Below are 24,417 nucleotides of genomic sequence, written 5' to 3' on the forward strand. Positions count from 1 at the left end.
AGGTCCCCCAAACAACAGTCAGTCCTGGGTAGGGGCCCTGAGGGTTTTGTCTGTGCAGGGGCAGAACAAGGCACCCTGACTTTCAAAGGGTGAGCTCCCCACCTGTCTGGTGAGCCAGGAAAGGGGAACCCCTCAGTGGTCACCATTCAAGCACGTCCTGAGGCAACATTTAATCGGTGAAAAGATGCTTAAAAAAGACACCACTTAAAGTGTTACACCATATCAAGGACCTTCTGGGAGTAAAGGATGTCTGTGTTGATGATAGAATCGATCTTCAGTCTAGATTAGAATGAGCTCATTTTTAAGAATTCCAAGGACTTCCCTGGCATCCCAGTGGTTAAGGCCCGAGCTCCCAGTGCACGGAGCATGGGTTCCAACCCTGGTTGGGGAACTAAGATTCCACGTGCCAACGGCAACTAAGCCAGTGTGCCTCCACTAGAGAGAAAGCCCGTGTGCCACAAGGGAAGATCCCGCTTGCCTCAACTAAGACCCAGTGCAGCCATAAATAAATAAAAACAAGCATTGCTCCTCTTTGGAACAAAATAACTGTATTCTCATAGGAAGTGCCAAATCTTTTCTTCCTTTTTACCTGCCCCAAACGAACTCAATGTAGTAGATTGCAAAAGACAGACAGAGAAAGAGACAGAAAGAGACACAGAGAAAAAGAAGGAGACACAGAGAGGAGCACAGGAAACTGGTGACTGATTTGACTGGAAAATCACATCTGACTTTCACACCCTCAGCAGTGGCTCTGTTCTCTTTTCAAAGGAGGACATGGCCAGGCCTTCATGAATCAAGGAATCAAGGCCGGGAGTGGGGTGGGGGGCCCTCATGGCTGTTTGACCACGCGGTTGGACCCTTGGGCCCAGTCCAGCACATTCCACCCCACCTCAATGGGCTCTGACAGTTGGACCTACATTTTAAATCAGTCTCTGGCTTGTCTTTTATCCTCAAGGTATAAGCTGCCAAGACAAGTCATCCTCTTGGTTTTGAAGGAAATGGCCAGGCCCAGCTGGCAGTCGACCAACCAAGCAGTATTTATGGAACCCTTCTGACATCCAAGGTCTCCCCATGCAGGGTCAGGGAGGGACACAGATAGAAAGAAGAGGAGCTGGCAACCCGTGGGGCATCACGACGCAGGTAAACCCGGAGCAGGGGGACTGACTAGGAGGAACAGAGTCAGAGGCTCTAGCCTCTGTTGGGGAGGGGCCTATCTTTAGAGACTATCATTATCTTAGAAAGCAGTAAAATTTACTGTGCTGAAGCCCCCATAAAGAAATGGTTCCAGATTTCCACTCGTTCTCGGCTCGGATTTTGCATTTTATCTCAGAAAGTGTCACAGGGTTACTTTCAAATTATCCAAACAAGTAAATGACTTTAATACACAATGTGCGCATGCTAAGTCACTTCAGTCACTTAGACTCTTTGTGACCCCATGGACTATAGCCCACCAGACTCCTGTGTCCATGGGATTCTCCAGGCAAGAATACTGGAATGGATTGCTGTGCCCTCCTCCAGGGGATCTTCCTGACTGGGGATCAAACCTGCACCTCCTATGTCTCCTGCACTGGCAGGCAGATTCTTTACCATTAGTGCCGCCTGGGAAGCCCAATACACAATATGACATGTGTGCATATTTAGTATGTGTGTGTTTACTTTCAAATTATCCCAGCAAGTGAATTACTCTAATACACACTACAACATATACATATACTTTCTGTGTGTGTGTGTGTGTGTGTGTGCACGCGCGCACGCACCCGTGAGGAAATACCTCTTTACCCCCAACAAGAATATTTTTCTTTGGTTGACATTGTCTCTTAAGACATTAAGAATCTTTACTTTGCAGTTGTTGAACTTTATAATGCATATGTTTATCCACATTTCTCTTGAACGCATACATATGTGTGTGTATGCATAGTGCAGAGCAGTCATTACTCAGTCAAGGTATCAGTCATTATTATTATTTTACATTTCATTATTTTAGATTTCCAACCTTTCCACCAGGAGGGGAATGAGTCCTCTTGGGAAAAGGTAATCACTGCCTTATAATCATTGCAGGGGCGTTCATGTAGAGTTTAAATGTTATCGCTCTATTTTCTTTCTTTTCGTTTTTTCCATTTCCATCCCTCCCCTCTCCCTGTTCTCAGGTCCTGGACTTTTATCTATCTCATATGGTTCTCTCTCAATTTTCTGTTTAGACCCTTAATGTGAGATGAGAACAGGATGCTGAGAGTATGTGTGTGGAGGGTGGGGTGAGAGGGGGTCTGGGAGGAGGGGACGCCGGGAAAGCTGAACCCTGACTCTGGCCTTGGGAACCTGGCCAGGGGAGCCCAGTGGCTGCTCCAACACTAGCCTCATTGCTGTTCGGTCACTCAGTCGTGTCTCTTTGCAACCCTATGGACTGCAGCATGCCAGGCTTTCTTGTTCTTCACCATCTCCCAGAGCTTGCTTGAACTCATGTCCATTGAGTCGGTGATCCCATCCAACCATCTCATCCTCTGTCGTCCCCTTCTCCTCCTGCCTTCAATCTTTCCCAGCATCAGGGTCTTTTCAAATGAGTTGGCTCTTCGCATCAGGTGGCCAAAGTATTGGAGCTTCAGCTTCATCATCATTTCTTCCAATGAATATTCAGAACTGATTTCCTTTAGGATTGACTGGTTTGATCACCTTTCAGTCCAAGGGACTCTCAAGAGTCTTCTCCAACACCACGGTTCAAAAGCATCAATTCTTTAGCACTCAGCCTTCTTTATGGTCCAACTCTCACATTCATACATGACTACTGGAAGAACCATAGCTTTGACTAGATGGACCTTTGTCAGCAAAACAATGTCTCTGGTTTTTAATACACTGTCTAGGTTGGTCATAGCTTTTCTTCCAAGGAGCAAGTGTCTTTTAATTTCATGTCTACAGTCACCATCTGCAGTGATTTTGGAGCCCAAGAAAGTAAAGTCTGTCACTGTTTCCATTGTTTATCCATTTATTTGCCATGAAGTGATGGGACCAGATACCATGATCTTTGTTTTTTGAATGTTGAGTTTTAAGCCAGCTTTTTCACTCTCCTCTTTCACTAAAGAGGAACTAAAATGCTCTTTGTTTCCTCTTTGGCTTCTGCCATAAGGGTGGTGTCATCTGTGTATCTGAGGTTATTGATATTTCTCCGGCTATCTTGATTCCATCTTGTGCTTCATCCTCCCCAGCATTTCTCATGATGTGCTCTGCATAGAAGTTAAATAAGCACTGGCCTTAGGGCTCATTTAAGCTCATCTAACCTTCAGTTTTCTTAAGATCACGAGGCATCTTAAGAGCATTACCTGACCATTGAATGGGAGTTTTGATTCATAAAACTCAGAGATACAAAATCTGTATGTATAACTTAAATTTTTTAGACTGCATTTACTTTTGTTTTTGAACCCCTATTCTATGGGTGGCAAAAATATCATCACTCCAGAGTAAGCTGAATCAGGATTTCCTTGACTGATTCAGTTTCCCCCTACCTGCCCATGGACCTGGGATTAGGTCTGAGTGCTAGGGTGCCAATGCCACCCCCTCAAGGAGTCAGACCCTGGTGATCTTCATCTCCCCATCCTGGCATCTGCCAAGATGCTCCCTCTTCTTCCAGGTCCCTGGTTGCTGTCATCTCCCAAGGTTGACTTTAGCTAAGATGATCATATTTCTTCTGGTCTGTTGGTCCATATGGGTCATGCTTAGCCCTCACCTGCAGGTTTACTGACTCTTTCAATTATCTCCTCATGCCTCCAGGAAGGAGAGATGGCAAATATTTGGATGCTACATACTGGGGACAGAGGAGGACCCTTGGTGGGGCTGTCTTAGGTCTTCTCCATGCATGTTGGCCAGGCTGCCAGTTCTACCTGAGTTGTATCTCATGCCATCAGCATGAGAGAAGTGAAGTGAAAGTCGCTCAGTCATGTCTGACTCTTTTCAACCCCATGGACTATAGAGTCCCTGGAATTCTCCAGGCCAGAATACTGGAGTGGGTAGCCTTTCCCTTCTCCAGGGGATCTTCCCAACCCAGGGATCAAACCAGGGTCTCCTGCATTGCAGCCAGATTTTTTACCAGCTGAGTCACAGAGGAAGCCCAAGAATGCTGGAGTGGGTAGCCTTTCCCTTCTCCAGTTACTGCATTGCAGGCAGATTCTTTACCAACTGAGCTACCAGGGAAGCATGAGAGAGCTTCACCCTAAACCTGATATCCTTGATATGGTAGCATATCTGTGTCTACAGTCACCTGACATTCCTAGCGATTCTTTCATCCCCCCTCCCCTCCCCATGATGACTTCTCCCTTGCCCTCCCTGATTGGTCTGCCTGACTCCTGTGGAGTGCAAAAACCCATTCTTATCTGCTCACTCATTCACCTGTGTCACTTAGGGCACAAATGCTATATGCCTAAATCCTTCAAGACCTTGCTCTTTTGAGACTCAAAGAACTTTTATCTCTGCTGTGAGACTCAAGATCTATTTTGAAATCCAAAAGCTGAGTATGGTTTTCTTTGTTCTCTCTATATTTCTGCTTTAACCCCATTGAGTCCAAGGACAGTAAGAACAGAGCCTCTTACTATTGTCTGATCGGATTGGGGGGTGGTCACAGAAAATACCAGAGGAATAAAAGCACAAACAAACCCATTCAACAAAATGACCCCCTTCACACCGTGATGATGTTGAAAGCTGCCTGTTGATGAACGCCTGTTGTTGTTGTTGATGTTCAGTTGCTGAGTTGTGTCCGACTCTTTGTGACCCCAGCAGACCAGGCTTCCTTGGCCTTCACCGTCTCCCAGAGTTTGCTCAGACTCGTTAATCAAAAGGAAACATTTAAATTAGTATATGAAAGATGATCAGTACTTTGAAGCAACCTTTACAGAAAATTCTAGTTTTACTGCTTTGTACTGAATGCTAGGGTTTCCACGTGTGTTTGTTCATTTAATCTCCTTTGATTTCTTTTTTTAAGCTAATATTTTTAGATGAGGAAACTGAAGCCCAAAGAAGTTAAGCGGCCGGCCAGAGGGACCCTGTGGTAAGTGACAGAATAAGAACAAGGACCCAGGTGTGGTTTGGCACAGAGCAGCAGAAAACAGAAGTGATATGACATAATCATGTAGTTTAAACGCTCTCTCATAGCACAAAGTATCTACTTCAAATCTGCATTGTTTTGTTCCACTGTTTTCTCTGGGTTGTATGCATTTCATTCCTTCACACACATCATTTTTATGCATGTTATCTAAAGCATTTTGAGAAATCTGACACATTTTATCTGGTTGGGAAAGTTTATTTTTATTTTGGCTTTTTCGATACAGATATAATTCAACCAAAAAGGACTTTTTTTCACTAGATTGGTTTGGTTCAGACAAAAAAAAAAAGGCAAAATCTGGAAATGAGGATAGCTCAGATGTATCTACCAAATTGTGAGTACTTAAAATCATTATTTAAAAAAAAAAAAAAAAACAGGGACCCAGGAAATGTCCTGGTTCCTATTCTGGAACCCCTCCATGACATGGACAGAGGAGCCAGGTGGGCTACATATAGTCCTTGGGGTCACAAAAAGTCGGACACGATTGAGTGACTTTCACTTTCCCATGAGGTCACACACCCAGAGTGGGTGAAAGAAAAGAAGGATTGAAGTTGAAAGTTATTACTCTGGGGCAGCTTGGCCTCATCAGAGCAGTAGTGAGGATAGAGTGATGTTTTTGCATTTTGGCAGTAGGACCACTTGCCTTCACCTGGGTTGTGTGTGACAGCTTTCGTGTAACAATTCCATTTCATGTGCAGAGCTCTGTCTGTAACTGAGCCATGCGTGTGGGTGCTAAGTGCTTCCATCGTGTCCAACTCTTTGTGACCCTATGGACTGTAGCCCGCCAGGCTCCTCTGTGATGCCAAAATGAAGCCTCCTGGATGGAAATGTAGGAGGTTAGAGAAGACAGCGCTGGGAAGCCAGACGCCCAGGAGACAGTCCTGAGGCTGTGACGCCCTCCAGGCGGGCCCTGCTGAAGTCAATCAACCGCATTTGGAAGGCAGGTCCCCTGAGCTGCACGGTTCAGAGGGAAATTCAAGACTTAGTGCAGTCCTGAACTTAACTTCTCTATTGTCTACTAAAATTAGCTGCTTCTGTGATCTTCAGATGAACCCAGAATCCATCCATCTTCTCCCAAGCTCAGCCCAGTCCTAGAGGGTAGTGAGGGGAATGGACAAACCAGATGACTCTTTCTTGGTCAAAGCTGGGTCTGGGCCGAGGCACTGGGGAGATTCTTGGTGTTGCTCTAACTCCACGTTGGTGAAACCCCAAGCCCTTCTGCTGACCCCAGGTTAGCCCTGTGTGCTTAGTTGCTAAATTGTGTCTGCCTTGTGACCCCATGGACTGTAGCCCACCAGGCTCCTCTGTCCATTGGATTCTTCAGGCAAGAATACTGGAGTGGGTAGCCATTCCCTTCTCCAGGGGATCTTCCTGACCTGGGGATTGAACCTGGGTCTCCTGCATTTGCAGGCAGATTCTTTACTGTCGGAGCCGATAGCAGGATGGTGGCTTCTTGGCTAGGATGGGGTGGTTTGTAGGAGGAAGGGAAGGACTTGTTTGTATTTGCCCTGAGGCCAAGGGATTTGATCAAGAAAGCTTTCACCAGGCATGGAGGAAGGAAAAATGCTCTGGAAAACCGGTAGAACCAGTTACTGCAGAGGTGGCAGGAAGGAGGACCCTGCTCTCTAAGGCAGAGGGAGAGTGAGTGTCACCGGGCGGGGGTGGGGGGGGCGCTCTGGTGTCTCCTGGGAACGAGAACCACACCTGGAACCATAGGGAGGCTCTAACCAATGCCCACAACAAGCAGAAGAAGATGGTTTCCAGTCCAGAAGACAGGACAGCAACCACAGTCTCACAGGTATCTATGGTAGTTGTGGGAGAATCTGGTGGCACGCTGGCAGAATTGCATCCAGTGAAGTGACCCATGGGAGTGGCCAACCACAGAGCATGGCTCCCAGCTCCCATCCTGGGCACCTTAGAACCCACCTGGGCTTCCCTAGTGGCTCAGATGGTAAAGAATATGCCTGCAATGCAGGAGATGCAGGTTCGATCCCAAGGTCAGGAAGATCCCCTGGAGTAGGAAATGGCAACCCACTCCAGTACTCTTGCCTAGAAAACCCCATGGAAAGAGGAGCCTGGCAGGCTACAGCCCATGGGGTTGCAAAGAGTCTGATACAACTGACTACCCTACACTTGTACTTTCTAGAATGCACCTGGCTGCAGTTGACTGCCATCTTCTTCCCGATCTCCTTGGATTCTCTGTCTTGAGGATTGTACCTGCATACCCTCAGTCTCTAAGTCTCCTTTCCCCCAGATCTCCATAGCTGATCAGTCGTGATGACCGATGGGCACCTCTTTGAATCTCCATCTGCGTCCTCACAGCCATCTCCCTCCTTTCCAGACCTCATCATTTTTGGCCAGGGCATTGTTCCAGCCTCCCAGCAGGTCCAGTGCTGGGAGCAGCTCGCCACACTCTTGCTGGAGCCATCTTTTCCGAATGTCGAAGGGATCATTTCACTTCCTGCTTCAAACCCTCTGCAAGCCTCCTCTCTGCCTTCAGGGTAAAATACACAAGGTGAAGAAGGAATTCACAGGGCCTGGGCTCCATCTTAGGCCTGTTCATGCTGATCATGCTCGGCCACCTTTCCAGTGGACTCTGAACTCTGTGTTTAGTGCCTATGAAAACAACAACAGAAGCATAAGACCCCCTCAAGACAGGGGAACCTTGAAGATCTTATCTAGGTTACTCATCGCCTAAGAGAAAACATACACTAATCACCCCTTCCTCCAGACAGGCCATAAATTGTTCTGTGTCTATCAGAGTGTAACCTCGGGTTTTTTGATTATTGGCTAATTGTTTGACTGTTTGAGCACATGAGCACATAGCACGTGAATGATGGGGTTATTGGGATTGTATTTTCCTTGGTTTATGTAAGTCTCAAGGAATTTGGAGTGGTGGGTTCAGACGCATACACATGGGGTATAAAAGATTTTCACAAATGCTGGTCGGGGTCCTTGACTAAGAGGAGACTCTGCCTTGGGCCCGCCAGTGTAATAAACTGCACTCTGCTATCTGCATTGTCCTTCTGAGTGAGTTTGTTTCCTGGAACGTGTGGCTACAACATTTGGTGCATTGGCTGGGAAACTCCTCACTTTGAGGAGACAGGTCTCATTTGAGGCCACCCCGCGGCTTTGTGGTTTGAATCTCCTAGAGGGGGGAAAACACCTTGCCCCTCTGGAAGAATTCAGCCTTTTAACTACCAGTTTCTTCGCTTTGGCAGGTAGCGAGCGGCAGCAAGGGAACTGAGCGCTCAGGTGAGGAGGAACCCACCCGGTAGGGTGGAAGAGGGGGCCTGATCACCCCCCTGGGAGGGATTAGAAGGGGCACGGACCCACGGAGGCCTGGAATAGGCAGGCAGCAGCGATTGCTTGGTATACAGGTCGACAAGCGTGCTACGGTTTAGGAAGGAAATTTGTGAAGGTCATTTAGGAGGTGTGTCCACGCCGTCTCAGGGAAAATTATTAGCAGCGATCACCAGGGGATTTTTAGGATAGGAAACTGGTCCTTGTATGCTCGTATTCTGCCCTCCCCCAGGAGGTGTCCCGTCTGCTGTGAAATTCTTGACTCCCTCGGAATTGGTGGGCTAGAAGGAAGGGGATACATAAGTGAGTATGAATTGGCTTTCCCAGAGATGGCCTGGGACATGGGATATTTAACCCATCTGTGTTTTCATCCGCACCTGATCAAGCCCAGAACGGACTTTAAGGGAGAAACTGCACCTTAAAGTCCGTTCTGCACCAAGGCAGAACGGACTTTAAGGGAGAAACAGTCTTGGACCACGTGGTGTTCTGGTTCGGCTGTGCTGACCGGCAGGTGAAGGCACGCCGATCCCCCTCCTCCCTCTGGGATCTGGCAGGTAAGGCTCTTCTCACCCCAATTAGGAAGGAGGCAGAATGGCTAGAAGGAAGGGGATACATAAGTGAGTATGAATTGGTTTTCCCAGAGATGGCCTGGAATGTGGGATATTTAACCCATCTGTGTTTTCATCGGCACCTGATCAAGCCCACCAAGGCAGAACGGACTTTAAGGGAGAAACAGTCTTGGACCATGTGGTTTCTGGTTTGGCTGTGCTGACCGGCAGGTGAACGCACGCCCATCCCCCTTCTCCCTCTGGGATCTGTCAGGTAAGGCTCTTCTCATCCCAGTTAGGAAGGAGGCAGAATGGCAATTTAAATGTCATTGAGTGGAAATATCAGAAGTACATAGGGTACTGAGAACTTCGTAGACAGAACGAAAAGGAAAAGTAGAAGAAGGTCCGAGAAGGTAAGCGAGATGGGAGGAAGTTAATCTAAGGCAACTGTATTGGAGTGCATGATTAAAAATTTTAAGAAGGGATTCAGAGGAGACTATGGGGTGAAGATGAAGCCTAACCGCCTCCACACACTCTGTGAGGTCGAATGGCCCCTATGGGAGTAGGATGGCCACCAGAAAACACCATGAGCTTACAAATAGTGGAAGCAGTCTATACAGTAGGAGAGCCGGGACACCTGGATCAATATCCATATATGGACTCATGGCTAGGGTTAGCTCAAGACCCTCCTACTTGGACAAGGTTCTGTATCCAGAAGGGAAAGGGAAAAATATTAATGGCACAAAAAGTGACTGTTGATAAAAAAGGAAATTCTACAGGATTTGGACGGGGATGACCTGACTCCTCCCCCATACTGGATAATGATGCTTCTGCCTCCCAATGCTCCACCAGGACCGGAGGCCACCTTAATGCCCAATCCAGGGCTAGGTGAAGTCCTGCAGCAGCCACTGCTCATCCACCAGCTCTCCCCAGGGTCGTAGAGCCGCCACCTCGGCAGGCTCCGATCCCGGAGACAGAAGCCTCTGGCCAACACTTCCAGGATCCGGCTCCAGCTGAACTACCCAAGCTATACCCGCCTCTCCTGGTGAGTACTGACAAGAAAGGGAGGGAGACGTTGGAATTAAGCAGAAACTGCGCTCTGCCAGAGAGCCAGAGGGAACGAAAGAGAACAAAGAGATTTGCAATGCTAGCTGCTGCTCTGAGAAAGTCCATCTCGGGCCCTCCTGAAAACCTCCTCTGCCCCAGTGACAGGACAGTCCTTCAGCAGGTCCCAACAGAGGCCCCAGGCCCCGTTACAGCCAAACCAGTGTGCCTGGTGCCGAGCTTTTGGCCACTGGAAGAATGAATGCCCTAAGGCAAGAAAGGAAGGGGAAGCTCCCACAGTTGTGGGGCTTGCTGACCTGGAAATTAAATAGGGCTGCCGGGGCTCAGAGATATCAGGTCCCCGAGAGCCCATGGTAACCTTAAAAGTGGGGGACCAAAACACTGACTTCATGGTGGATACAGGAACAGAACTGTCGGTAGTAAAACCTGTGGCACCACTGTCCAAAAAGACTACCGCTGTAACTGGGGTATCGGGAGAAGAGATGATTAAATCGTTTTGCCAGCCCAGAAAATGTCAGATGGGGGAGCACCAAGTGATTCATGAATTCCTCTACATTCCGGAGTGCCCAGTACCCCTGTTGGGAAGAGACTTGCTCTCCAAACTAGGAGCACAAGTGACTTTCTCCCGATGAGAGGCCCACCTTCCAGGTGGACACTGTGACTTATTTGCTGTCTCTCTCAAGAACCCCCCAAGATGAGTGGAGGTTGCATGAGCCTCCGAAGGCAGAACCGGGTGGGCCGGAAGAGCATGAGAGAGAGCGAACTCAATTATTCCCTGAGCTCTGGGCAGAAGACACCCCCACTCCCCACAGGCTGGCTAAACATCAAGCCACAGTGATACTAGTACTCAAACCAGCACCATCCCGGTTAGAAAGCTCCAGTACCCGCTGCCGATAGAGGCCTGGGCCGGCATACTGCCCCACATCAATAGATTGAAACAAGTGGGCATTCTAGTAGAGTGTCAGTCGGCTTGGAATACGCAGATCCTATCAGTCAGAAAGGAAGGAGGACAGGACTGTAGGCCTGTACAGGATCTCAGGCTAGTCAACCAGGCTACTGTGACTTTACACCCCACTGTTCCAAACCCCTATACCTTACTTAGCCTCCTCCCACCAAGGACTAAAGTTTATACTCGCCTACATCTCAAGGATGCCTTCTTATGTGTATGCCTCGCCCCAGAGTCACAGCCCATCTTTGCCTTTGAATGGGAAGATCCATTCGGGGGCACCAAGCAACAGCTCATCTGGACTCCCCTACAAGGGTTTAAGAACTCCCCAGCCATCTTTGGGGAAGCCTTGGCTTCTGACCTGAACTCATTCCATCCGGAAGAGTATGGATATTGGCTCCTACAATATGGGGATGACCTGCTGCTGGCCGCCGAGACCAAGGAAAAATGCTGAGAAGGGACAAAAGCACTGCTCCAGCTGCTGATGGAAGCAGGTTACCGGGTGTCAAAGAAGAAGGCACAGATCTGCAAGGAGGACGTAAGGTATCTGGGGTTTGTTTTAAAGGACACAAGGTTCCAGACCCTAGTTGGGTCCTATATACTGATGGCACTAGCCTGATAAAACAGGGCAATGGCTGTCAGGTTAGCCAAAGCGGAAGGGGCCATCAAGACTGAAAAGGGATGGTGGGAATTGCCAAGTGGCAAATTATTGGTACCCGAACAGCTGGCACACAATCTGGTAAGCCTAACACACCAAGCGACCCACCTAGGTCATGCTGCCTGCCCACAGGTTAATTCTGCCTCTCGGTGTTCAGACAAAAACCTCTGGGTATTTAGCTGAAAGGCCCGCTGCCCTTTGAACATCTGGGAGTGGACTTCACTGAAATGAAACCTCACCGACACTACCATTACCTGCTGGTCATGGTATGTACGTTCTCGGGATGGGTAGAAGCTTTTCCTACCTGGACTGAAAGAGCATCAGAAGTAGCCCGGTGCCTGCTTAGGGAAATAGTTCCCAGATTTGGACTTCCTACCAGCATTGGTTCAGACAATGACCCGGCTTTTGTAGCTGATTTAGTACAACAAGTAAGCAAAACTTTAAACATCAAATGGAAACTGCACAGTGCATATAGGCCCAGAGTTCTGAGATGGCGGAATGAACCAACCGGACATTAAAGAGACTCTCCAAGTGGATCATAGAGACTGACTGCTCCTGGGTGGACTTGCTTCCGACGGCTTTGCTCAGACTCAGGATGACCCCACAGTCCCAAGGCTATTCTCCATATGAAATTGTGTATGGGAGGCCCCCTCCCATAATAAAACAGGTGTCAACAAATTTGCCTCAGGTGAGGGGGAATAGTATTTCACAGCAGATGGAACTGGGTAAGGTAATAAATCGGGTAACTAAGTTTGTACAAGAAAGGGTGCCATTCACCCTTGGGGAACAGATTCATGAGTTTACACTTGGTGACCAAGTATGGGTCAAAGATTGGAAACATGATTTGCTAGCCCCTTGGTGAAAGGGCCCTTATGTTATTCTAACTACCCCTACTGCAGTTAAAGTTGCAGGTATTGTCCCTTGGATCTATCATACGAGGGTGAAGAGAACATACCACGCAGACCCAAAAAACGCTGAGTGGACTGCACAGAGGGACCTCGCTGACCCTCGAGAGACTAAGACCATCCTTAAGAAGAAGGAAAAGAAGATCCTGGACGAGCCCCTTCAGGATGAAGCCGCACTATCAACTCCTGCTGCTTGGCCTCATCAACGTGATTTTGAATTTAACTTCCGTTTCAACTCAGGACAATGTTTTCATCTCATGGGGACATTCCTACGCAGACTTCCACAACACTTCCAACTGCTGGGTATGTAGGGCTATGCCTCTGTCAGTGATGGATGGACTTCCTTGGTGGGTGTCACCACTCTGCCAAGGAGATTTTAAACCACTCTGCTCTTCTCTGGGATGACAAAAAGAGACTTTCCTCTCTCTTGTCAATCATAACCTCTCCTTGCTCTCTTGGTGTAAGACCTACAGTCAATAGACTCGGGTCATGGGGTTACATTTGATATAAATGCCAGTGTAACAAAAGCCTAACCTACTTGTTGTAAATCTACCCCGGCAGCCCCGGTAAATCTACCTTATTTACATGCTAGGTGGACAAGATCCGTGTTTCAGTGATATGAGTATACTGCTGCCTTATTCGTATCCTCTATAGAGACAACAGATATCATGATTAAAGTAGAGGCCTTGACTAATTTCACAAAACAGGCCCTCCTAGATAGAACAAAAGCCATCCAAGCCTTAAATGAAGAGCAAATCCAAATAAGAAAAGCGGTAATTCATAATAGAATGGCTTTGGACATACTCACAGCTGCTCAAGGAGGGACCAGTGCCATAATTAAGGTTGAATGTTGTGTATACATTCCTGACTTATCTGGCAATGTATCTACTGCTTTAGATGACATGAAAAACTGGGTAAAAGCAATGTCAAATGAAAACATTCCTTTCTGGACTTCGGTCCTATCTTGGGTGAAGGGCAATTGGTGGAAAACTATATTTACCACTGTTATAGTTGCCTTGATAGTTTGGCTTTGTGGACCCTGAATTTTACAATGTATTATGAACTTAGTCACCCGACTCTAATTCTCTTGCCTGGAAAACCCCATGGACGGCGGAGCCTGGTAGGCTGCAGTCCATGTGGTCGCTAAGAGTCAGACATGACTGAGAGACTTCCCCTTCACTTTCCACTTTCATGCATTGGAGAAGGAAATGGCAACCCACTCCAGTGTTCTTGCCTGGAGAATCCCAGGGACGGGGGAGCCTGGTGGGCTTCCTCTATGGGGTCACACAGAGTCGGACATGACTGAAGCAACTTAGCAGCAGCATGAACTTAGTAACCTGAAGGTTGATGTCATTCTCCCAAATTGGTGGTCAGAGAGCCAGGGTGCAATATATCCCTATGAATGATGCTCATAATATGAGTTAAGAGCATCAAGAGGGGGGAATGAAGAAGGAATTCATAGGGCCTGGACTCCATCTTAGGCCTGTTCATGCTGATCATGCTCAGCCACCTTTCCAATGGACTCTGAACTCTGTGTTTAGTGCCTATGAAAACAACAACAGAAGCATAAGACCCCCTCAAGACAGGGGAACCTTGAAGATCATATCTAGGTTACTCATCACCTAAGAGAAAACATACACTAATCACCCCCTTCCTCCAGACAGGCCATAAATTTTTCTGTATCTATCAGAGTGTAACCTCAGGTTTATTGATTATTGGCTAATTGTTTGAGCACATGAGCACATAGCACATGATGGGGTTATTGGGATTGTATTTTCCTTGGTTTATGTAAGTCTCAAGGAATTTGGAGTGGTGGGTTCAGACACATACACATAGGGTATAAAAGATTTTACAAATGCTGGTTGGGATCCTTGGCTAAGAGGAGACTCTGCCTTGGGCCCGCCAGTGTAATAAACTGCACTCCACTATCTGCATTGTCCTTCTGAGTGAGTTTGTTTCCTGGAACACGTGGCTACAACAAAGGCACTTCCAGATGTTCCAGGCTTTGCAACAGTCTGTCCCTGCCTCCCCGTCCAGGCTCACCCCCTACCTCTCTGCTGTGAATGCTCTGTGCTCTGGTCATTCTGGATGGTCTTCCATCCTCTCCTGCCTCTGCATTGGCTCTCACCCTGTCTGGCGTGTCCTACCACACCCCACTGTTTAAAGTCCAAAATGCCTGTGGTCCTTCAGGACTCAGCTCATGCACCCTATCCTGCAGTCTAGGTTGGGAATCCCTGCTCCGGGCTCCCCAGCTTCCTGGTTTACCTTTCTAGGTACTCACGCATTACATGCGAGATTCCTGGCCTTGGCAACCCTTGTGGGTGTGAGGATCTTGGCACTGACGCCTGGTCCTGTGTTTTCACTGCAGATACCCCAGTACCAACTAAGTTCTACTTGACTATCCAAGGAGACAGACCCTTAATCGCCCCCAGGTGTTGCTGCCAGTGCCCAGAAGCCCAGCTTCGGAAGACACCAGGCATGGATCCGAGGAGCCCAGGAACTGAGAGGCCACTCAGGCTTCCAGGAGGGCAGTGATTGAGTCAGATTGACCCTTGGAAAAATGCGGACCTTGCCCTCTCTGGGAGGAGAGCTTGGCCTGGGAAACCCGCTGCTTGCCCAACCAGGTTTCTCCTTCCAAATCACCGACAATCTGGTAAACCACCTCAAGTCACTGCTTCCCAGCAATGGGTAGGGGGATGGAGAGAAGTCAAACAGGCCTCTTCCTTCATCTCCTCCCTGGAAAGTGGAGGGGGAAGGCCCTCCCTTCCAAGGAAATGTAAGAACAGCACTAAGTGTTTCCCAAACACACGTGTGGCCCAGACCATAAAGAATATGCTGTCCATTTCAGGAGACCTCGGTTTGATCCCTGGGCTAATAAAGTCCGCTGGAGAAGGAAATGGCAACCCACTCCAGTATTCTTGCCTGGAGAACCCCATGGACCGAGGAGCCTGGCAGGCTACAGCCCATGGGGTTGCAGAGTGACACAACTGAGCACCCAACACTTGCACTTTCTAGAATGCACTTGGCTGCAGATGACTGCCATCCTCTTCCCAATGTCCTTGGATTCCCCGTCTTGAGGATTGTACCTGCATACCCTCAGTCTCTAAGTCTCCTTTCCCCCAGATCTCCATAGCTGATCAGTCATGACGACCCATGGGCACCTCTTTGAATCTCCATCTGCGTCCTCACAGTCATCTCCCTCCTTTCCAGACCTCATCATTTTTGGCCAGGGCATTGTTCCAGCCTCCCAGCAGGTCCAGTGCTGGGAGCAGCTCGCCACACTCTTGCTGGAGCCATCTTTTCCGAATGTCGAATGTCGAAGGGATCATTTCACTTCCTGCTTCAAACCCTCTGCAAGCCTCCTCTCTGCCTTCAGGCTGAAAGACACAAGGCACTTCCAGGCGTTCCAGGCTTTGCACGACTCTGTCCCTGCCTCCCCGTCCAGGCTCACTCCCTACCTCTCTGCTGTGAATGCTCTGTGCTCTGGTCATTCTGGATGGTCTTCCATCCTCTCCTGCCTGTGCATTGGCTCTCACGCTGTGTGGCGTGTCCTACCACCCCCACCCCGCTGCTCAAAGTCTAAAACGCCTGTGGTCCCTCAGTACTCAGCTCATGCACCCTATCCTGCAGTCTAGGTTGGGAACCCCTGCTCCGGGCTCCCCAGCCTCCTGGTTTACTTTTCCAGGTACTCACGTGTTACACGTGAGATTCCTGGCCTTTGGCAATCCTGTGGGTGTGAGGATCTTGGCACTGACGCCCGGTCCTGTGTTTTCAGTGCAGACCCCCAGTACCAACTAAGTTCTACTTGATGACCATCCAGGGAGACAGACCCTTAATCACCCCCAGGTATTACCGTCAGTGCCCACAAGCCCAGCTGTGGCAGAGACCAGGGATGGGGCCAGGCTCCCCGGGAGCCGAGAGGCCACTCAGGCTTCCAGGAGGCCAGTGACTGAGTCAGATTGCCCCTTCGAACAATGCAGACCTTGCCCTCTCTGGGAGGAGAGCTTGGCCTGGAAAATCCACTGCTTGCCCAACCAGGTTTCTCCTTCCAAATCACCGACAATCTAGTTAACCACAAGTTAACTCCTTCCCAGCAATGAGTAGGGGAATGGAGAGAAGTCAAATGGGCCTCTTCCTTCATCTCCTCCCTGGAAAGTGGAGGGCGAAGGCCCTCCCTTCCAGCAAAATGTGAAGAACAGCACTAAGTGTGTCTCCAACCCAGCTGTGGCCCAAACCCTAAAAAATTTGCCGGCCATTTCAGGATCCCTCGGTTTGATCCCTGGGCCAGTAAGGTCCCCTGGAGAAGGAAATGGCAACCCACACAGGTGTTCTTGCCTGGGGAACCCCATGAACAGAGGAGCCTGGCAGGCCACAGCCCATGGGGTTGCAAAGAGTCTGACACAACTGATTACCCAACACTTGCACTTTCTAGATAGAATCTGGGTGCAGTTGACTGCCATTCTCTTCCTGATGTCCTTGGATTCCCTGTCTTGAGGATTGTACCTGCATACCCTCAGTCTCTAAGTCTCCTTTCCCCCAGATCTCCATAGCTGATCAGTCATGATGACCCATGGCACCTCTTTGAATCTCCGTCTGCATCCTCATAGCCATCTCCCTTCTTTCCAGATCTCATAATTTTTTTCCCGGGGTTTGTTCCAGCCTCCCAGCAGGTCCAGTCCTGGAAGCAGCTCACCACACTCTTGCTGGAGCCATCTTGTCCAAATGTCAAAGGGATCATTTCACTTCCTGCTTCAAACCCTCTGCAAGCCTCCTCTCTGCCTTCAGGGTGAAAAACACAAGGCGCTTCCAAGCGTTGCATGACTCTGTCCCTGCCTCCCCGTCCAGGCTCACCCCCTACCTCTCTGCTGTGAATGCTCTGTGCTCTGCTCATTCTGGATGGTCTTCCATCCTCTCCTGCCTGTGCATTGGCTCTCACCCTGTGTGGCGTGTCCTACCACCCCTACCCCGCTGCTCAAAGTCTAAAACGCCTATGGTCCTTCAGGACTCAGCTCATGCACCCTATCCCCCAGTTTAGGTTGGGAACCTCTGCTCCGGGCTCCCCAGCCTCCTGGTTTGCCTTTCCAGGTACTCACGTGTTACACACGAGATTCCTGGCAACCCTTGTGGGTATGAGGATGTTGGCACCGATGCCTGGTCCTGTGTTTTCAGTGCAGACCCCCAGTACCAACTAAGTTCTACTTGATGACCATCTAGGGAGACGGACCCTTAATCACCACCAGGTGTTGCTGCCAGTGCCCGAAAGCCCAGCTGCAACAGAGACCAGGCATGGGGCCAGGCTCCCCAGAAGCCGAGAGGCCACTCGGGCTTGCAGGATGGCAGTGACTGAGTCAGATTGCCCCTTGGAACAATGTGGACCTTGCCCTTTCTGGGAGGAGAGCCTGGCCTGGGAAACCCGCTGCTTGCCCAACCAGGTTTCTCCTTCCAAATCACCTGCTGCTGCTGCTGCTAAGTCGCGTCAGTCATGTCCGACTCTGTGTGACCCCATAGATGGCAGCCCACCAGGCTCCCCTATCCCTGGGATTCTCCAGGCAAGAACACTGGAGTGGGTTGCCATTTCCTTCTCCAATGCGTGAAAGTGAAAAGTGGAAGTTAAGTCACAAGGTCATGTCCGACTTCACAACCCCATGGACTGTAGCATACCAGGCTCCTCCATCCATGGGATTCTCCAGGCAAGAGTACTGGAGTGGGGTGCTATCGCCTTCTCCATCCAAATCACCTACAATCTGGTAAACTACCTCATGCCACTCCTTCTGAGCAATGGGTAGGGGGATGGAGAGAAGTCAAACAGGCCTCTTCCTTCATCTCCTCCCTGGAAAGTGGAGGGAGAAGGCCCTCCCTTCCGGTGAAATGTGAAGAACAGAACTAAGTGTGTCCTCAACACACCTGTGGCCTGACCGTAAAGAATATTTCAGCCAGTGCAGGAGACCTGGGTTTGATCCCTGGGCCAGTAAGTTCCCATTTAAGGAAATGGCAACCCATGCCAATATTCTTGCCTGGAGAACCCCATGGACAGAGGAGCCTGGCAGGCTACAGCCCATGGGGTTGCAAAGAGTGACACAACTGAGCACCCAACACTTGCACTTTCTAGAATGCACTTGGCTGCAGATGACTGCCATCCTCTTCCCAATGTCCTTGGATTCCCCGTCTTGAGGATTGTACCTGCATACCCTCAGTCTCTAAGTCTCCTTTCCCCCAGATCTCCATAGCTGATCAGTCATGACGACCCATGGGCACCTCTTTGAATCTCCATCTGTGTCCTCACAGCCATCTCCCTCCTTTCCAGACCTCATCATTTTTGGCCAGGGCATTGTTCCAGCCTCCCAGCAGGTCCAGTGCTGGGAGCAGCTCGCCACACTCTTGCTGGAGCCATCTTTTCCGAATGTCGAATGTAAGGGATCATTTCACTTCCTGCTTCAAACCCTCTGCAAGCCTCCTCTCTGCCTTCAGGCTGAAAGACACAAGGCACTTCCAGGCGTTCCAGGCTTTGCACGACTCTGTCCCTGCCTCCCCGTCCAGGCTCACTCCCTACCTCTCTGCTGTGAATGCTCTGTGCTCTGGTCATTCTGGATGGTCTTCCATCCTCTCCTGCCTGTGCATTGGCTCTCACGCTGTGTGGCGTGTCCTACCACCCCCACCCCGCTGCTCAAAGTCTAAAACGCCTGTGGTCCCTCAGTACTCAGCTCATGCACCCTATCCCCCAGTCTAGGTTCGGAACCCTGCTTGGGCTCCCCAGCCTCCTGGTTTACCTTTCCAGGTACTCACGTGTTACACACGAGATTCCTGGCCTTTGGCAACCCTTGGGGGTGTGAGGATGTTGGCACTGATGCCTGGTCCTGAAATTTCAGTGCAGATCCTCTAATACAAACTAAGTTCTACTTGATGACCATGCAGGGAGATAGAACCTTAATCACCCCGAGATGTTCTTTCCAGTGCTCAGAGCCCAGCTGCGGTTGAGATCAGGCATGGGGCCAGGCTCCCCAGGAGCCGAGGGGCCACTCGGGCTTCCAGGAGGGTAGTGACTGAGTCAGATTGCCCCTTTGAACAATGCAGACCTTGCCCTCTCTGGGAGGAGAGCCTGGCCTGGAAAACCCGCTGCTTGCCCAACCAGGTTTCTCCTTCCAAATCACGGACAATCTGATAAACCACCTCCAGCCACTCCTTCCCTGCAATGGGTAGGGGGATGGAGAGAAGTCAAACAGGCCTCTTCCTTCATCTCCTTCCTGGAAAGTGTAGGGGGAAGCCCCTTCCTTCTGGGTAAATGTGAAGAACAGAAATAAGTGTGTCCCCAACACACCTGTGGCCCGACCGTAAAGAATCTGCTGGCCAATGCAGGACACCTGGGTTTGATCCCTGGGCCAGTAAGGTCCCCTGGAGAAGGAAATGGCAACCCACTCCAGTATTCTTGCCTGGAGAACCCCATGGACAGAGGAGCCTGGCAGGCTACAGCCCATGGGGTTGCAAAGAGTCTGGCACGACTGAGCACAGTACATCTGCACACCTAGGTACCAAGCACCTAGATTTTAATCCTCCCCTTATTCTCTGTATACCTGGAAGTCCTCATGGTGCCAAGCATGTAGTCGTTGCTTAATAAATGTTTGCCTGATAGTACAATACACGAAGAGACAGCAACGTGTGGAGTAAAGTGATTGAGAACGTGGAGCTCTGAAATCTGAGTACCTGAGTTCAGAGTCAGACTCCATCACTTACTGTGCAACCCAGAGCAAATTGCTTCACCTGATATGATGACTTTCTTACCTGAAAAATGAATTTAAGAACAGTGCCTATTGTTTTAGGGTGGTGAGAATGAAATTATTTAATACGTGTAAACCAAGTAGACCAGGGCTTGGTGTGTAGTACATACGCACGCGATGTCAGCTTCCTGTAGATGTGTTGCACACAGGACCTGAGCTGATACCCAAGCCCGGCATTCGGAGAACTCCTCTTAACTCTTCTCAGTTCCTTAGTGAGAATTCTTCTTAGTGAAACTCTTCTCACCTGTGTGGTGAAATCTACATGTAAACATACACACATAAGCAGATATATAGGTATGTGTTTATGTATACACATGTAATCAGATTTTTAATACTCTGATGTTAATGTCCTTTCTACTTTTTTTTTTTTTTAATTTGACAGAGTCAGGTCTTAGTTGTGGCACTCAGGATCTTTGTTGAGTCACGAGGAATCTTTTGTGGTGGCTCAAGGGCTTAGTTTCTCTGAGGCACCTTAGTTCCCCAACCAGGGATCAAACCCATTTCCCTGCACTGCAAGGCAGATTGTTTACCACTGGACCACCGGGGAAGTCCCCTCCTGTCTGCTATTTTTATATTAAAATGTCCCATGTTTCAGGAAATGACTCTGATAAGCAATGATCATTGTTGTTTTTACTATCTCGAAAAACCAAACTATACTTGGCTGCCCCAAGTGCACTTTGAGATGTTACTCCTGGTCTGTGAGTACAAAAGCCTGGGAAATACTTTGTCACTGGGGCGAGGGGGCGGGGTGCTGGGTGCGGTTTCTCTCCCTCCTGATGTTGCAGACTTGATGACAGTGGTTCCCAACCTTGGCTGCACAATTAGCATCACACTGATCCCTCGGTCTGGCCCCCAGGGTTTCTAACAAAATAGGTCTAGATGCCAGGACTTTACAAGTTGGCCACGGACAGCCAGGTAAGTGAGCTTGGACCAAGAGCCAAACAGTGACCATTTATTTCCTTTTGTTGTTCTCTAATCAAATACCCAAATACTTCAATACTTTGGCTGCCTTATGTGAAGAGTTGATTCATTGGAAAAGACCTGATGCTGGGAAAGATTGAGGGCAGGAGGAGAAGGGGGTGGCAGAGGATGAGATGGTTGGATGGCATCACCAGCTAACAACTTTTCACTTTAAAAAAGTGAAACAACATGAAAAAGCAAACCTCTCAAAATATTGCCAAAGTGTCTTTGGTATTCCTCTTCATGCCATGATTCTGACATCATACATTTGGTCACCCAGAAATGTCCTTCCTCTCGGCTTTCAAAATGCCTTATATACTAAGATACATTTCTAATTATGTTTCAAATAAGAACCATATGTTTTAAACACTGTACATTGAAATCTCTTCCTGAATCTTGTTTAAAAACTCTTAGGAGTGGGTGGCATTTTTGGCTCACCCTTCCCTCACTCTTTCTGTATATTTCCCAAAGATTTTAACATCCTCAAATATTTTTCCTGGGAATTTGAAAATTTGCCTCTAACAGAAAAGCGTTGACATTAGTTGACTTTTCACAAGGCTCAACTGTGAGCATGAAGAAAAGAAAGCATTAATTTCTCCTTTTGCCACCAAGGTCCGTATAGTCAAAGCTATGGTTTTTCCAGTATTCATGTACAGATGTGAGAGTTGGACAATAAAGAACTTAAGGTTTCAAACTGTGGTGCTGGAGAAGACTCTTGAGAATACCTTGGACAGCAGAGAAATCAAGCCAGTAAATCCTAAAGGAAATCAACCCTGAATATTCATTAACAGGACTGATGCTGAAGCTGAAGCTCCGATACTTTAGCCACCTGATGTGAAGAGCCAGTTCACTGGAAAAGACCCTGATGCTGGGAAAGATTGAGGAGAAGGGGGTGACAGAGGATGAGATGGTTGGATGACATCATTGACTCAATGGACTTGAGTTTGAGCAAACTCTGGGAGATAGTAGAAGACAAGGAAGCCTGGCATGCTGCAGTCCATGAGGTCGCAAAGAGCCAACTTAGCCAATGAACAACAACAAATTTCTCAGGGAGCAGCATCACTAGGGTTCACCCTTCTCAGAACCAGAAAATAGCTTGATGACCGATCCCCCACCTTTCTGCTCTGCAGACCTTGGCTTTCATCTTTCTTGTAAATGGCAGAGGCCGGCTTTGTTTTAACAGTCTCTCTAACTCAGCCTTATCCTGCCTCAAGCATGCACTAGGCTGATGTCACAGGGAAGTGCAAAATAATATGGGAACAATTAGCCTCAGCTTAGAATATGAGTTTCTTTCTCTCTTGGGATCTGGCCAAAACCCTACTGGCTGGAGATCATGTGTTGGTCTAGATCAAGTTCCCATGTCGTGAACTATGTTGAGGCAGAGTGTCTAACCTGCCTGGGTGGCAATGGCTGGGGTCTGAGCATGAAGGGAGCCCAGCTATGGAGAGAAGAATAGAAACAGAGGCTTCAGGTGTTTTCAGAGATCAAGGCCACTGCTGTGTTTCTTAGTTCCAACTGAGGTTGCTGCAGAGGAGACAAGATCAGGCAAAGGGGTGGAGACTGATGGCCCTGACCTCTCTGGTCAGTTACTCTGCCAGAGGCGGCTACTCTGGGAGGCAGTCTGAAGAAGATGCTTTCATGTGGTCTTTTCCTTTATCCATGGGAGCGGCCTACTTAGAAAGGGTTCTGAAGATACACCATTATTCACTCCTCTGACTGGTGTGCAGAGTCAGGGAGGGTTGGGGGCACTGGTCAAGTTCAGCAGTAATTTTCTCCCAGCTGGACCGGTACCAAGTGAAGTATGGCCCTAAGGATATTTTCCATTTTCGTCTTCTGCCTGACTCCCTCTTCTCCCATGTCTTGTCATGGCTGGGATGTTCTGTGATTTCCACCCCAGCACTGGTTCCCAAGGAAATCTAGGGTGACAAGGGAGTTCTGCTCTCATGAGTTGTGATTCTCTGTGTCTGCTTGTGTATCTTTCCACTTTGGGGAGGTTAGCAGTTTCCCTGAGTTCTCACTTCTCCTTCAGATTTAAGAAGAGTGCTTGATTTTTCAGTGTGTTTGGTTTTGTACTTGTTAGGATAGAGTAGGTCTTCTAAGGTTACATGCTGGTGTGATGTTTAGTTGCTAAATCTTGTCTGACTCTTTGTGACCCCGTGGACTGTAGCCCACTAGACTTCCCTGTCCTTCTCTATCTCCTGCAGTTTGCTCAAACCCATGTCCACTGAGTCACTGATGCCATCCCACCATCTCATTCTCAGCCACCCCCTTTTCCTCCTGCCCTCAATCTTTCCCAGCATCAGGGTCTTTTTCCATGAGTCAACTCTGTATCAGGTGGCCAAAATGATGGAGCTTCAACTTCAGCATCAGTCCCTCTAATGAATATTCAGGGTTGATTTCCTTTAGGATTGACTGGTTTGATCTCCTTGCAGTCCAAGAGACTCTTAAGAGTCTTCTCCAGCACTTGGATTCAAAAGCATCAATTCTTTGGTGCTCAGCCTTCTTTATGGTTCAGCTCTCACATCCATACATGACTACTGGAAAAGCCATAGCTTTGACTATATGGACCTTTGTCAGCAAAGATGTCTCTGCTTTTGAATATGTTGTCTAGGTCTGTCATAGCTTTCCTTCCAAGAAGCAAGCGTCTTTTAATTCACAGCTTCAGTCACCGTTCACAGTCATTCTGGAGCCCAAGAAAATAAAGTCTGTTACTCATTACAGTAGAGCATGCTAAGTCACTTCAGTTGTGTCCAACTCTTTGCGACCCTGTGGACTGTAGCCCACCAGGCTCCTCTGTCCAGGGCATTCTCCAGGCAAGAATACTGGAGTGGGTTGCCATGCCCTCCAATTGTCTCCAGTGGAGTTTTCTCCTGCCTATTGTAGCTGCAATTCAGCCTCTGTACCCAGGTACCTAACTGAATCTTAGAGACAGAGTTTGGGGTGAAGTAGAAAAGAATAGCTTAATTGCTTCACCAGGCAAAGGGGGCCACAGTGGGCTAATTCCTTCAAAACTTTTTGTCCCGACAGGAAGAGGGGGTAGTGAAGAATTTTACAGTCCTGGTTTTGAAGAGCAGAGCATGATCAGCTTGTGGATATTCTTCTGGCTGTTTGGTGGTGGGGTAATGGGAGTCACTGGAGAAGCCCCGTTGTCTATGAAGCCTCTTTTGCAAGATGGTG

The 24,417-nt window shown here is 48.7% G+C and overlaps 1 long non-coding RNA gene across 4 annotated transcripts; it reads left to right on the forward strand.

Annotated features, from left to right (window-relative positions):
- The first annotated feature begins 6,448 nt into the window (after positions 1–6,448).
- Positions 6,449–24,410, forward strand: LOC113902349. Of its 4 annotated transcripts, none has more exons than XR_003513796.1 (6): positions 6,449–6,881; positions 8,305–8,338; positions 8,619–8,940; positions 9,028–9,979; positions 12,503–12,811; positions 24,268–24,410. It is a non-coding gene; the product is annotated as an uncharacterized LOC113902349 (long non-coding RNA). The 4 variants fall into 4 exon arrangements; XR_003513795.1 differs by lacking the exon at positions 24,268–24,410 and adding an exon at positions 14,877–15,403; XR_003513794.1 differs by lacking the exon at positions 24,268–24,410 and having other exon boundaries at positions 9,028–9,208; positions 9,787–9,979; positions 12,503–13,130.
- Positions 24,411–24,417: the final 7 nt, after the last annotated feature.

Source organism: Bos indicus x Bos taurus, chromosome 12 (genome assembly GCF_003369695.1).
Source record: "Bos indicus x Bos taurus breed Angus x Brahman F1 hybrid chromosome 12, Bos_hybrid_MaternalHap_v2.0, whole genome shotgun sequence".
Lineage (NCBI taxonomy): Eukaryota > Metazoa > Chordata > Mammalia > Artiodactyla > Bovidae > Bos > Bos indicus x Bos taurus.